Genomic DNA, 16,143 nt, shown 5'->3' with positions numbered 1-16,143 from the left:
GGCCGCCTGCTGGGAGGTTCCAACTGCGGGATTCCTCACCTTTTTTACGCAATGGGCCCTCTGTTTTGAGGCTCCTCCTGCCTGCCTCACTCCCAGCCCCTTGGTGATGTGTGCCCTGTAGTTTGAGGCCACGTGTGCTGGGTCCGTCACATTTCGGTGATGTGACCCCACTGGTGTGAGGACACTCCTGCCTGGTTTCCATTCCCTTGGTGATGTGGGCCCTCTGGTGAGAGTCTGATCCTCTTTGGGTTCCTCACACTTTTGTGTGGTTGGCCCTCTGCTCTGAGGTCACTCCTGCCTGGCTGGCACACCCCGCATTGGCGACGTCGGCCCTCTGGTAGAAGTTGGAGCTTGCTGGGAGCCTCCTCTCCTCAGTGATGAGGGCCGTCTGGCGTCCGGCCCTAACTGCTGGGCTCCCCACATTTTCTGTTGTGTGCCCACTGGTGCGATGACACTCCTGCTTGGTTCCCTTCCCCATGGGGATGTGGGCCTTGTGCTCTGAGGTCACAACGGCTGGGTTGCTTACAGTATCACGATGAGGGCCCTCTGTTGTGAGTTCATCACTGCCTGGATCCCATAGCCTCGGTGCTCTGGGCCGCCTGCTGGGATGTTCCAACTGCTGGATTCCTCACCTTTTTATACAATGGGCCATGTGTTTTGAGGTTAATCCTGCCTGCCTCGCTTTGAGACCCATGGTGATGTGGGTCTTCTGGTTTGAGGCCACATGTGCTGGGTACCTCAACTTTCGATGATGTGGCCCCACGGGTGTGAGGACACTCGTGCCTGATTCCCAGCCCCTTGCTTATGTGGGCACTCTGGTGAGAGTCTGATCATGACTGGGTTCCTTACCCTTCTGTGAGGTGGGCGCTCTGATGTGAGGTCACTCCTGCCTGGATGGCTCACGTCGCCTTGGCGACGTAGGCCCTCTGTTGGCCACTGAAGCATGCTGGGAGCCTCCTACCCTCTTTAATGAGGGCCCTGGAAGAAACGCATATGCCCTTTTTGACCAAGTGCATCATTGTCGAAGTTCTGCCTCTTCTCCTATACTTTCAGAGGACTTCCCATCTACCTCCTGAAATCGTATTCCTGGAATTCTGCCCCGCGTTCAAGTCCTCTTTGCAGCCTTACTTCAATATATTTTTGGACGATAGCTGTCATTTATAACTCTGCAGGTTTGTGAATTACAGTGCCCCTGAGCTCCATTCTTCAACTCGCTTTCTTGTGAGCTGGCCGCAAAACCGCAGGATTGCTTCAGGCCCTAATCTGGTTCCGGCACGGCATGTTGAGCCTTTGGCTAATTCCTCTTCCTGATGGGAAATGAGCGTTAAATTTGCTCGTGCAGACACCTACAGCTAATCTCTCATTGGTTCTCCCTATTCCTGTTCATCTTGCTCAGAAATTCCAAACTGTGCCAAACAGGAGGTTAAAGGCACTGACTCTCCAATTGGGGAAAGAGTTAGTAAAGCGTCTGGAATGGTAAAACCGAGTATGAGGGGAAGAAAACTGAGATGCATTTAAAAAGGTTTCCCGGTCACACGGTGGACCATATTCTGGGTTTCCCATGCGTGTTTTACCTGAAGGAAGAATCCCTTAAACCTGGAGAGGTGGGACCCATGCAATGGGTACCATGCAGTATGACTTCAAATGGCCTGCATTTTCTCACCGAACCTCACCAATGCTATCAGCCCAAAGTGTCGAACCTTATGTCTCACTCAGCTCTAGGTGTAGATGTGGTAAATCCAGGTTGCATCACAAGCCCTGAATGAATTATTTAAGAATTGCTCTCTATTTCACTGTCATTGTGTTTGTTTTTGTAGTTTATTTTGATAATGGGATTTATCGGATTTTCTCTGCTGCCTTCATGCAGCTGTACACACACTTGATTCTCTTACGGAGACACATAAATCCATGGGTTTGAAGATTCTTACTAGTCATGTGTAATCCTAGGAGTTGAATATGGTGTGTTTAGTCCATTTCGTTGAGCAAGGTGTAAATCTTGACTATTACATATTTGGCTTATGGAAAGCTATGTGTGCTAATTTCTATCTCTGGTTTTATGCAGCACCCCACCTCACCTTTCCCCATAAGCAAGCATAAGTTGGTGTTCTAAATTTGAGACCCTGTTCTGTTTTGTAATTCAGTTCATGTGTAGCCAAGTTTACATTCCGTGCATTAGTGATATCTTATGATGTTTCATTTTCTGTGTGACTTATTTCACTTAGAATCATCGTACCTGGATCCACTCAATATGCCGCGACGGGCCTGATGACATAGATTTCATTGGTGAGTGATATTCCATTGTACGTGCGTACCACAACTTCTTTATCCATTTTTTGCTTTCTGGGATATTTTACTTGTACCGTAGACGAGGTTCTTGTAAACAGAGCCGTCCCAAACTCTGGGGTGGCTGTGTGTTTTTGATTTTAATTTCCCTAAGCTATAGGACCATAAGTGGAAGTGCCATAGGCTGTGTTGCTTTGTTTCCTACGTGTTTCTGGAAACACCATACACTTCTCCAGAGTGGTTGTTGGCAATTTACATCCCGCCCATCAGCATGACAAGGCTCCCTGTTCTCCATGACCTGTCCTGACTTTCTGGATTTTATATTTTTATCAGATGGCCCTTTTGACCGGGGGGCAGTGAGACTTCACTGTAGTGCAGATTTCCTTTACACGCTTGCTTGGTTGGCCAAAAAGGGCGTATGCGTTTTTTCCTGAATATATTCAGGAAAAAACGCATACGCCCTTTTTGGCCAAGTGCATCATTGTCGACATTCTCCCTCTTTTCCTATGCTTTTAGTACAATTCCAGTCTACCCCCTGAAATCGTTTTCCTGAAATTCTGCCCCGCTTTCAAGTCCTCTTCGAAGACTTACTTCAATACATTTTTGGACGATAGCTGTCATTCATAACTCTGCAGGTTTGTGAATTACAGTGCCCCTGAGCTCCTTTCTTCAACTCGCTTTCTTGTGAGCTGGCCGCAAAACCGCAGGATTGCTTCAGGCCCTAATCTGTTTCCGGCAGGGCACGCTGAGCCTTTGGTTAATTCCTCTTCCTGGTGGGAAATGAGCGTTCCATTTGCCCGTGCAGACACCTACAGCTAGTCTCTCATTGCTTCTCCCTATTCCTGTTCATCTTGCGCAGAAATTGCAAACTGTGCCAAACAGGAGGTTAATGGCACTGACTCTCCAAGTGAGGAGAGTGTTAGTAAAGCGTTCAAATGTTGAACCCGAGTACCAGGGGACGAAAACTGAGATGCATTTGAAAACGTTTCCCAATCACACGGTGGACCATACTCTGGGTTTCCCATGCATGTTTTAGCTGAAGGAAGAATCCCTTAAACCTGGAGAGTTGGGACCCATGGAATGGGTACCATGCAGTGTGACTTCAAAGGGTCTGCGTTTGCTCACCGAACCTCACCAATGCTATCAGCCCGAAGTGTCCAGCCTTATGTCTCATCCAGCTCTGGGTGTAGATGTGGTAAATCCAGGTTGCATCACAAGCCCTGAATGAATTATTTAAGAATTGCTCTCTATTTCACTGTCATTGTGTTTTGTTTTTGAAAATCATTTTGATAATGGGATTTATCGGATTTTCACTGCTGCTTTTAGGCCACTGTACACACGCTTGATTTCCTTATGGAGACATATAAATCCATGGGTTTTAAGATTCTTACTTGTCAGGTATCTTCCCAGGCGATGAATATAGGGTGTTGAGTCCATTTCGTTGAGCAAGGAGTAGGTTTTGTCTATTATATATTTGGCTTCTGGAACGGTATCTGTGCTAATTTCAATCTCTGGTTTTATGCAGCATCCCAACTGACCTTTCCCCATAAGCAAGCATAAGTTGGTTTGCTAAATTTGAGACCCTGTTCTGTTTTGTAGTTCAGTTCATGGGTAGCCAAGTTTACATTCCGTGTATTAGTGATAACTTATGATGTTTCTTTTTCTGTCTGACTTATTTCTCATAGAATCATCGTACCTGAATCCACTCATTATGCCGCTACGGTCCTGAAGACGTAGATTTCATTGCTGAGTGATATTCCATTGTACGTGCGTACCAGAACTTCTTTATCCATTTTTTCCTTTCTCGGATATTTAACTTGTACCGTAGACAAGGTTCTTGTAAACAGAGCCATCCCAAACTTTGGGGTGGCTGTGTGTTTTTGATTTTAATTTCCCTAAGCTATAGGACCATAAGTGGAAGTGACATAGGCTGTGTTGCTTTGTTTCCTACGTGTTTCAGGATACACCATACATTTCTCCAGAGTGGCTGTTGGCAGTTTACATCCCGCCCATCAGCATAACAAGGCTCCCTGTTCTCCATGACCTGTCCTGTCTTTCTGGAGTTTACACTTTTTTCAGATGGCCCTTTTGACCTGGGGGCAGTGAGACTTCATTGTAGTGCAGATTTCCTTTACACGCTTGCTTGGTTGGCCAAAAAGGGTGTATGCGTTTTTTCCTGAATATATTCAGGAAAAAACGCATACGCCCTTTTTGGCCAAGTGCATCATTGTTGACATTCTGCCTCTTTTCCTACGCTTTAGGTGCAATTCCAGTCTACCCACTGAAATCGTTTTCCTGAAATTCTGCCCCGCTTTCAAGTCCTCTTTGAAGACTTACTTCAGTACATTTTTGGACGATAGCTGTCATTCATAACTCTGCAGGTTTGTGAATTACAGTGCCCCTGAGCTCCTTTCTTCAACTCGTTTTCTTGTGAGCTGGCCGCAAAACCGCAGGATTGCTTCAGGCCCTAATATGTTTCCCGCCGGGCACACTGAGCCTTTGGTTAATTCCTTTTCCTGGTGGGAAATGATCGTTCAATTTGCCCGTGCAGACACCAACAGCTAGTCTCTCATTGGTTCTCCCTATGCCTGTTCATCTTCCGCAGAAATTGCAAACTGTGCCAAACAAGATGTTAAAGGCACTGACTCTCCAAGTGGGGAGAGTGTTAGTAAAGCGTCTGGAATGGTGAACCCGAGTACCAGGGGACGAAAACTGAGATGCATTTGAAAACGTTTCCCGGTCACACAGTGCACTGTACTGTGGGTTTCCCATGCATGTTTTAGCTGAAGGAAGAATCCCTTAAACCTGGAGAGTTGGGACCCATGCAATGGGTACCATGCAGTATGACTTCAAAGGGTCTGCGTTTGCTCACCGAACCTCACCAATGCTATCAGCCTGAAGTGTCCAGCCTTATGTCTCACCCAGCTCTGGGTGTAGATGTGGTAAATCCAGGTTGCATCACAAGCCCTGAATGAATTATTTAAGAATTGCTCTCTATTTCACTGTCATTGTGTTTTGTTTTTGAAAATCATTTTGATAATGGGATTTATCGGATTTTCACTGCTGCTTTTAGGCCACTGTACACACGCTTGATTTCCTTATGGAGACATATAAATCCATGGGTTTTAAGATTCTTACTTGTCAGGTATCTTCCCAGGCGATGAATATAGGGTGTTGAGTCCATTTCGTTGAGCAAGGAGTAGGTTTTGTCTATTATATATTTGGCTTCTGGAACGGTATCTGTGCTAATTTCAATCTCTGGTTTTATGCAGCATCCCAACTGACCTTTCCCCATAAGCAAGCATAAGTTGGTTTGCTAAATTTGAGACCCTGTTCTGTTTTGTAGTTCAGTTCATGGGTAGCCAAGTTTACATTCCGTGTATTAGTGATAACTTATGATGTTTCTTTTTCTGTCTGACTTATTTTTCTCATAGAATCATCGTACCTGAATCCACTCATTATGCCGCTACGGTCCTGAAGACGTAGATTTCATTGCTGAGTGATATTCCATTGTACGTGCGTACCAGAACTTCTTTATCCATTTTTTCCTTTCTCGGATATTTAACTTGTACCGTAGACAAGGTTCTTGTAAACAGAGGCATCCCAAACTTTGGGGTGGCTGTGTGTTTTTGATTTTAATTTCCCTAAGCTATAGGACCATAAGTGGAAGTGACATAGGCTGTGTTGCTTTGTTTCCTACGTGTTTCAGGATACACCATACATTTCTCCAGAGTGGCTGTTGGCAGTTTACATCCCGCCCATCAGCATAACAAGGCTCCCTGTTCTCCATGACCTGTCCTGTCTTTCTGGAGTTTACACTTTTTTCAGATGGCCCTTTTGACCTGGGGGCAGTGAGACTTCATTGTAGTGCAGATTTCCTTTACACGCTTGCTTGGTTGGCCAAAAAGGGTGTATGCGTTTTTTCCTGAATATATTCAGGAAAAAACGCATACGCCCTTTTTGGCCAAGTGCATCATTGTTGACATTCTGCCTCTTTTCCTACGCTTTAGGTGCAATTCCAGTCTACCCACTGAAATCGTTTTCCTGAAATTCTGCCCCGCTTTCAAGTCCTCTTTGAAGACTTACTTCAGTACATTTTTGGACGATAGCTGTCATTCATAACTCTGCAGGTTTGTGAATTACAGTGCCCCTGAGCTCCTTTCTTCAACTCGTTTTCTTGTGAGCTGGCCGCAAAACCGCAGGATTGCTTCAGGCCCTAATATGTTTCCCGCCGGGCACACTGAGCCTTTGGTTAATTCCTTTTCCTGGTGGGAAATGATCGTTCAATTTGCCCGTGCAGACACCAACAGCTAGTCTCTCATTGGTTCTCCCTATGCCTGTTCATCTTGCGCAGAAATTGCAAACTGTGCCAAACAAGATGTTAAAGGCACTGACTCTCCAAGTGGGGAGAGTGTTAGTAAAGCGTCTGGAATGGTGAACCCGAGTACCAGGGGACGAAAACTGAGATGCATTTGAAAACGTTTCCCGGTCACACAGTGCACTGTACTGTGGGTTTCCCATGCATGTTTTAGCTGAAGGAAGAATCCCTTAAACCTGGAGAGTTGGGACCCATGCAATGGGTACCATGCAGTATGACTTCAAAGGGTCTGCGTTTGCTCACCGAACCTCACCAATGCTATCAGCCTGAAGTGTCCAGCCTTATGTCTCACCCAGCTCTGGGTGTAGATGTGGTAAATCCAGGTTGCATCACAAGCCCTGAATGAATTATTTAAGAATTGCTCTCTATTTCACTGTCATTGTGTTTTGTCTTTGAAATTTATTTTGATAATGGGATTTATCGGATTTTCACTGCTGCATTTAGGCCGTTGTACACACGCTTGATTTCATTATGGAGACATATAAATCCATGGGTTTTAAGATTCTTACTTGTCAGGTATCTTGCAAGGCGTTGAATATGGGGTGTTGAGTCCATTTCGTTGAGCAAGGAGTAGGTCTTGTCTATTATATATTTGGCTTATGGAACGGTATCTGTGCTAATTTCAATCTCTGGTTTTATGCAGCACCCCAACTCACCTTTCCCCATTAGCAAGCATAAGTTGGTTTTCTAAATTTGAGACCCTGTTCTGTTTTGTAATTCAGTTTATGTGTAGCCAAGTTTACATTCCGTGTATTACTTATATATTATGATGTTTCTATTTCTGTGTGACGTATTTCTCGTAGAATCATCGTACCTGAATCCACTCATTATGCCGCTATGGGCCTGAAGACGTAGATTTCTTTGCTGAGTGATATTCCATTGTACGTGCGTACCAGAACTTCTTTATCCATTTTTTCCTTTCTCGGATATTTAACTTGTACCGTAGACGAGGTTCTTGTAAACAGAGCCATCCCAAACTTTGGGGTGGTTGTGTGTTTTTGATTTTAATTTCCCTAAGCTATAGGACCATAAGTGGAAGTGCCATAGGCTGTGTTGCTTTGTTTCCTACGTGTTTCAGGATACACCATACATTTCTCCAGAGTGGCTGTCGGCAATTTACATCCCGCCCATCAGCATAACAAGGCTCCCTGTTCTCCATGACCTGTCCTGTCTTTCTGGATTTAACACTTTTTTCAGATGGCCCTTTTGACCGGGGGGCAGTGAGACTTCATTGTAGTGCAGATTTCCTTTACACGCTTGCTTGGTTGGCCCAAAAGGGCGTATGCGTTTTTTCCTGAATATATTCAGGAAAAAACGCGTACGCCCTTTTTGGCCAAGTGCATCATTGTCGACATTCTGCCTCTTTTCCTATGCTTTAAGTGCAATTCCAGTCTACCCCCTGAAATCGTTTTCCTGAAATTCTGCCCCGATTTCAAGTCCTCTTCGAAGACTTACTTCAAAACATTTTTGGACGATAGCTGTCATTCATTACTCTGCAGTTTTGTGAATTACAGTGCCCCTGAGCTCCTTTCTTCAACTCGCTTTCTTGTGAGCTGGCCGCAAACCCGCAGGATTGCTTCAGGCCCTAATATGGTTCCGGCATGGCATGCTGAGCCTTTGGTTAATTCCTCTTCCTGGTGGGAAATGAGCGTTAAATTTCCATGTTCAGACACCTTCACATGAGTCGTCATGGTGCCCCTTTGCCCCGGTTATCTCTATGGAGGTTGGAGTTGGAAGGCCTCCTACCTCAAGATCAGTGTGCCCACGGAGCCAACCCTGCAACTTCAGGGCATGGTTGGGGGTTAGGATCACCACGAGGGTTCCTTTTTCCTTAGGAGGGAGGTGGCCTTTTGGGCTGCTGATTTCCAGGTTATCAGATACTGCCAGTATCTTGGCCAGATGTGGCGGTGGGCCAAGCCCCTTGGTGACCGTAGTTTATCCTACCTGGATCGCATTCTTGCATTGTTCCATTTCAAGTGGTCCCAGGTTTTCCACTAATACTCCAATGGCGATTCACCGTTCACCAGGAATGTAAAGGTCAAAGGGTTTAGCTAAATTAGGGAGTTCCAGGGCAAGGGTCTGAATTGACTGCTCTTTCCATTCTTGAAAGGCCACTTCTGCATTCTATTCAAAAGGATCATCACCTTTTCCTTTCAGTGTTTCATATAGAGGCCGAGCTAGTAGACTGTAGTTAGGGATCCAGAAGCAGCAAACCCTGGCCTCCCCAGGAACCCCTAAGCTGTCTTCTAGTTTCAGAAATGGGTAAGGCTGTAAATTGTTTCTTCCCTTTCCTGGGATGGGCTTCTCCGACCTTCTGTGAGAATGAAGCCCAGGCAGGTCACCGTAGTCTGTGATATTTGAGCTTTTTCTTGGACAACTTGTATCCTTTATTGGCTTCGTAGTTCAGAGGTCTCCTTAGTAGGGCTGGCGATCAGAATGTCGTCTGCATATTGAAGGAGTGTTTCCTTTTCCAGAGGTAGAACTTTTAGGTCTTTAGCTGAGCTTTCCCCAAAGATGGTGTGGGAATTTTTGAACCCTTGGGGCAACACGGCCCGGAAGTATTGTTTTAGCTGTATGTTGAGTCCTGCCACTCACAAGCCAAAATTTCTTGTGACTCTGGGACTAATAGAATACAAAAGAAGACATCATTGAAGACTAATACAGAATACCATGTCCTGGTGGTTGGTAGAATGACCAGCAGGGTGTAGGATTTAGGAACTACTGGAGGTATATCCTCGGTGGCTTCACTGACTGTCCTGACATCCTTTACCAGGACTCCAGCAGCCCATGGGGCTCTCGAGGTCAGGCCAATCCCAGGATATGGAGCTCACCTGGGCAGGTACCCCACCCCAGCCCACGGGGCTCTCGTGTTCAGGACCCTCCCAGGATATGGGGTTCCCTGGGCAGGTCCCCCTGCAGCCCATGGGGCTCTCGTGGTCAGGCCCCTCCCAGGATACAGAGCTACCCTTGCAGGTACCATGGCAGGGCTGGGAACACAGGAACCGTGCATATCGCCCTCATTGCAGAGCACTCCCATCTCACCTGTCACTCAGATCTGACACAGAGCACCTCAGAGCAGGACTTGAACTAACAAACAGCAGCTCCGACAGGTCTGTGACGCTGGGCATCACTCTGTGTGGCCTCCCTCCACCTGGTCTTCCAGAGACTTCCACTGCACCCGGGGCACCAGGCCTCTGTCTCCACCCACCAGCCACCCCTCCTCTCCCTGACTCCTGGGTTCCTCTCATTAGGAGAGGGTTTTCTTGAAGTTGTCTCCCACTCATGGGCCAGATAATATAATTAGAAAACAAGCCAGAGCTGCAGCCCCTTGTCTATCCTGACTCTCAGGAGCCCACACCTGTTCCTTGGACCTGGCCGATTCAGCAAGTTCCAGTTTCTGCAACTGTGAGCCCCTGAGGGGTGATTATTGGCTGGCCTGGGAAGCCTGACCGTGCCGGCCAGCCCTCCCCAGGTGTGCCTGGGTTCAGATCAATATAAACACTGCTCCAGGCAGCAAGAGCCCCTGCAGCTGTGCCTGACGCCATTTTCTCTGCCCTGTCAGCAGTCTTGGGGCTGGACTGGTGGGAGGGAGTGAGAGGCCACGGCTTTGTGGGTGGCCCAGTGTGAGTGGGGCTCTGCTGGACTTTCTGCAGCAGTTGCCAAGATGCCACCTGCTAAAGAAGAGGATGTGTCACCCATACCTGCCGCTGGAATTTCTCCCTGGGCAGAGGTGAGTGAGGAAGAAAGCAGTGGGGGCCGGGACAGCAGGGGTATCTCAGGCAGGGAAATGGAAAGCTTCCAGAAGAGCACCCAGGACCAGGACCATCCTGGCTGGCCTGCAGGCACCAAGTCTGCTGGCATGCTGTCGCTCATGTGGCTCCATGGCCCTTCCTCTAGGCTTTCAAGTCCTTGTACATATTCAGGTGTTTTACCTGGGAAGGGTGGGAACATTTCAGCAGCAGCTGGCCTGGGGCTCGGCCCACGTTTACTCACAGATGCCTCGGCACGTTCCCCCAGCTTTGCAATGAGGACGCTTGTTGCGTGGGGCCTGCTGGCTGAATGGGAGATGATTCCCCACCACCGACCAACTTCAGAATTGTTTACAACTGGAGCAAGTGCCCTGATACGGTTTTCCTCTGTGTAGCTGGTGGGTTCTGTTTTTTTTTCTTTTTTGGTTCAAGGTAGATTTTATTCCTCTTTTTTGTATTTACAGATATAAGCATGGAAATAATTTATTCATATAAATACATGTATGTGAAGGGAAGAATATTTTTTCTGTTTTACTTTTTGTAATTTGAATTTTATTTTATTTTTTTATACAGCAGGTTCTTTTTGGTTATCTATTTTATACATATAAATGTATACATGCCAATCCCAATCTCTCAACTCCTCCCACCACCACCCCCCAACAGCTTTCCCCCCTTGGTGTCCATACGTTTGTTGTCTACATCTGTTGCTCTATTTCTGCCTTGCAAAACGGTTCATCTGTACAATTTGTCTAGGTTCCACATATAGCCATTAATAGACAAGATTTCTTTTTCTCTTTCTGACTTACTTCACTCTGTATGACAGTCTCTAGATCCATCAACGTCTCTACAAATGACCCAATTTCATTCCTTTTTATGGCTTAGTAATATTCCATTTTATATATGTACCACGTCTTTATGCATTCGTCTGTCTGTGGGCATTTAGGTTGCTTCCATTACCTGGATATTGTAAATAGTGATGCAATGAACATTGCGGTGAATGTCTCTTTTTGATTTATGGTTTTGTCTGGGTATATGCCCAGTAGTGGGACTGCTGTATCATATGGTAATTCTATTCTTAGTTTTATAAGAAACTCCATAACTTTCTCCACAGTGACTGTATCAATTTCATTCCCAACAATAGCGGAAGAGGGTTCCTTATCTCCACACCCTTTCCAGCATTTGTTGTTTGTAGATTTTCTGATGATGCCCATTCTAACAGGTGTGAGGTGATACACCATGGATGAGTCTATTTCGTTGAGCAAAGAGTAGGTCTTGTGTATTACATATTTGGCTTATGGAATGGTATGTGTGCTAATTTCAATCTCTGGTTTTATACAGCACCGCAACTCAACTTTCCCCTTAAGCAAGCATAAGTTTTTATCTAAATGTGAGACTCTGTTCGGTTTTGGAATTCAGTTTATGTGTAGCCAAGTTTACACTCTCTCTATTAGTGATATCTTATGATAATTACCTTTCTCTGTGTGACATATTTCTCTTAGAGTCATCATACTTAAATCCACTCAATTTGCTGCTACAGGCCTGATGACATTGATTTCATTGCTGAGTGATATTCCATTGTACGTAAGTAGCACAACTCCTTTATCCATATTTTTCTTTCTGGGATATTTAATTTGTACTGGACTCAAGGTTCTTGTAAACACAGCAGCCCTAAATTTGGTGTTGGCTGTGTCTTGTTGATTTTAATTTTCCTAAGCTATAGGGCCAAAAGTGGAAGTGCTCTAGGGTCTGTAGCTTTGTTTTTCAGATGTTTCAGGATACACCATAAACATCTCCAGAGTGTCTGTTGGCAATTTACATCCCGCCCATCAGCATAACAAGGCTCCCTGTTCTCCATGGCCTGTCCTGTGTTTCTGGTTTTTACACATTTTTCAGATGGCCCTTTTGACGAATGGGAAATGAGACTTCATTGTAGTGCGGATTTCCATTGCTCGAGTGCTTGGTTGGCCAAAAAGGGCATATGTGTTTTTTCCTGAATATATTCAGGAAAAAATGTTTACGCACTTTTGTCCAAGTGCATCACTGTCAAAGATCTGCCGCTTTTCACATGCTTTAAACGCAATTCCAATCTACCTCCTGAAATATGATTCCTGCAATTCTGCCTCGTTTTGAAGTCCTCTTTGCAGACTTACTTCAGTATATTTTTGCCAATAGCTGTCATTTATAACTCTGCAGGTTTGTGAATTACAGTGCCTGTGATTTCCTTTCTTAACTCGTTTCCTTGAAAGCTGGCCACAGAACCGCAGGTTTGCTTTAGGCCATAATCAGGGTCTGGCACGGCACTCTGAGCCTTTGGTTAATTCCTCTTCCTGGTGGGAAATTAGAGTTAAATGTGCCCCTCCGGACACCTGCCTCACTCCCAGCCCCTTGGTGATGTGTGTCCTGTGGTTTGAGGCCACATGTGCTGGGTTCCTCACCTTTGGCTGATGTGGCCCCACTGGTGTGAGGACACTCCTGCCTGGTTCCCATCCCCTTGGTGATGTGGGCCATCCGGTGAGAGTCTGATCCTGGTTGGGTTCCTCACACTTCTGTGAGGTGGGCCCTCTTCTCTGACGTCACTCCTGCCTGGCTGGCACACCCCGCCTTGGCGAAGTCGGCCCTCTGGTGGGATTTGGTGCCTGCTGGGGGTCTCCTGCCCTCGGTAATGAGGGCCCTCTGGCGTCAGGCCCTAATTCCTGGGCTCCCAATATTTTCTGATATGCGCCCTGTGGTTCGAGTACACTCGTGCCAGGTTCCCAACCCCATGGGAATGTGGGCCTTCTGCTCTGAGGTCCCAACCGTGGGTTGCTCAGTTTCATGATGAGGGCCCTCTGCTGTGAGTTCTCTCCGGCCTGGATCCCATAGCCTCGCTGCTCCTGGCCACCTGCTGGGAGGTTCCAACTGCGGGATTCCTCACCTTTTTTCTTCTATGGACCCTCTGTTTTGAGACTCCTCCTGCCTGCCTCACTCCCAGTCCCTTGGTGATGTGTGTCCTCTGGTGTGAGGCCACGTGTGCTGGGTCCCTCGCCTTTCGATGATGTGGCCACACTGGTGTGAGGACACTCCTGCCTGCTTCCTATCCCCTTGATGATGTGGGCCCTCTGGTGAGAGTCTGATCCTGGCTGGGTTCCTCACCCTTCTGTGAGGTGGGCCCTCTGCTGTGAGGTCACTCCTGCCTGGCTGGCACACCCCACCTGGGCAACATCGGCCCTCTTGTGGCACTTGGAGCCTGCTGGGAGCCTCCTCCCCTCGGTGATGGGGGCCCTCTAGCGTCAGGCCCTAACTGCTGGGTACCCACATTTTCTGATACGTGCTAAGTGGTGCGAGGACACTCCTGCGAGGTTCCCATCCCCATGGGCATGTGGGCCTTCTGCTCTAAGGTCCCAACACCTGTGTTGTTCACCGTTTCATGATGTTGTCTCTCTGGTGTTAGTTCACTCAGGCCTAGATCCCATAGACTCTGTGCTCTGAGCCGACTGCTGGGAGGTTCCTACTGCTGGATTCCTTACCTTTTTTATTCTTTGGGTCCTGTGTTTTTATGCTCCTACTTCCTGACTCACTCCCAGCTCCTTTGTGATGTAGGTCCTCTGGTTTAAGGCCACATGTACCGGTTTCCTCACCTTTATTGATGTGGCCCCACTGGTGTGAGGACACTCCTGCCTGGTTCCCATCCCCTTGGTGATTGGGGCCCTCTTGTGAGAGTCTGATCCTGTCTGGATTCCTCACACTTCTGGGAGGTGGGCCCTCTGCTGTGAGGTCACTCCTGCCTGGCTGGCACACGTCACGTTGGCGATGTGGGCCCTCAGTTGGGAGTTGGTGCCTGCTGGGAGTCTCCTCCCCTCGGTAATGAGGGCCCTCTGGCGTCAGGCCCTAACTCATGGGCTCCCAAAATTTTCTGATGTGCGCCCTGTCGTGTGAGTACACACCAGCCAGGGTCCCTTCCCTAGGGGATGTGGGCTTTCTGCTCTGTGGTCCCAACGGCTGGGTTGCTCACAGTGTCAGAATGTGGGCCCTCTGTTTTGAGTTCAGTCAGGCCTGGATCCCATAGCCTCGCTGCTCCTGGCCGCCTGCTGGGAGGTTCCAACTGCGGGATTCCTCACCTTTTTTACGCAATGGGCCCTCTGTTTTGAGGCTCCTCCTGCCTGCCTCACTCCCAGCCCCTTGGTGATGTGTGCCCTGTAGTTTGAGGCCACGTGTGCTGGGTCCGTCACATTTCGGTGATGTGACACCACTGGTGTGAGGACACTCCTGCCTGGTTTCCATTCCCTTGGTGATGTGGGCCCTCTGGTGAGAGTCTGATCCTCTTTGGGTTCCTCACACTTTTGTGTGGTTGGCCCTCTGCTCTGAGGTCACTCCTGCCTGGCTGGCACACCCCGCATTGGCGACGTCGGCCCTCTGGTAGAAGTTGGAGCTTGCTGGGAGCCTCCTCTCCTCAGTGATGAGGGCCCTCTGGCGTCCGGCCCTAACTGCTGGGCTCCCCACATTTTCTGTTGTGTGCCCACTGGTGCGATGACACTCCTGCTTGGTTCCCTTCCCCATGGGGATGTGGGCCTTGTGCTCTGAGGTCACAACGGCTGGGTTGCTTACAGTATCACGATGAGGGCCCTCTGTTGTGAGTTCATCACTGCCTGGATCCCATAGCCTCGGTGCTCTGGGCCGCCTGCTGGGATGTTCCAACTGCTGGATTCCTCACCTTTTTATACAATGGGCCATGTGTTTTGAGGTTAATCCTGCCTGCCTCGCTTTGAGACCCATGGTGATGTGGGTCTTCTGGTTTGAGGCCACATGTGCTGGGTACCTCAACTTTCGATGATGTGGCCCCACGGGTGTGAGGACACTCGTGCCTGATTCCCAGCCCCTTGCTTATGTGGGCACTCTGGTGAGAGTCTGATCATGACTGGGTTCCTTACCCTTCTGTGAGGTGGGCGCTCTGATGTGAGGTCACTCCTGCCTGGATGGCTCATGTCGCCTTGGCGACGTAGGCCCTCTGTTGGCCACTGAAGCATGCTGGGAGCCTCCTACCCTCTTTAATGAGGGCCCTGGAAGAAACGCATATGCCCTTTTTGACCAAGTGCATCATTGTCGAAGTTCTGCCTCTTCTCCTATACTTTCAGAGGACTTCCCATCTACCTCCTGAAATCGTATTCCTGGAATTCTGCCCCGCGTTCAAGTCCTCTTTGCAGCCTTACTTCAATATATTTTTGGACGATAGCTGTCATTTATAACTCTGCAGGTTTGTGAATTACAGTGCCCCTGAGCTCCATTCTTCAACTCGCTTTCTTGTGAGCTGGCCGCAAAACCGCAGGATTGCTTCAGGCCCTAATCTGGTTCCGGCACGGCATGTTGAGCCTTTGGCTAATTCCTCTTCCTGATGGGAAATGAGCATTAAATTTGCTCGTGCAGACACCTACAGCTAATCTCTCATTGGTTCTCCCTATTCCTGTTCATCTTGCTCAGAAATTCCAAACTGTGCCAAACAGGAGGTTAAAGGCACTGACTCTCCAATTGGGGAAAGAGTTAGTAAAGCGTCTGGAATGGTAAAACCGAGTATGAGGGGAAGAAAACTGAGATGCATTTAAAAAGGTTTCCCGGTCACACGGTGGACCATATTCTGGGTTTCCCATGCGTGTTTTACCTGAAGGAAGAATCCCTTAAACCTGGAGAGGTGGGACCCATGCAATGGGTACCATGCAGTATGACTTCAAATGGCCTGCATTTTCTCACCGAACCTCACCA

This window comes from Delphinapterus leucas, unplaced genomic scaffold, assembly GCF_059928025.1.
Source record: "Delphinapterus leucas isolate spDelLeu-1000000601 "Yukka" unplaced genomic scaffold, BTC_Dleu_Yukka2 spDelLeu_asBTCV2_sq31, whole genome shotgun sequence".
NCBI lineage: Eukaryota > Metazoa > Chordata > Mammalia > Artiodactyla > Monodontidae > Delphinapterus > Delphinapterus leucas.
Note: the sequence above shows the minus strand (reverse complement) of the source record.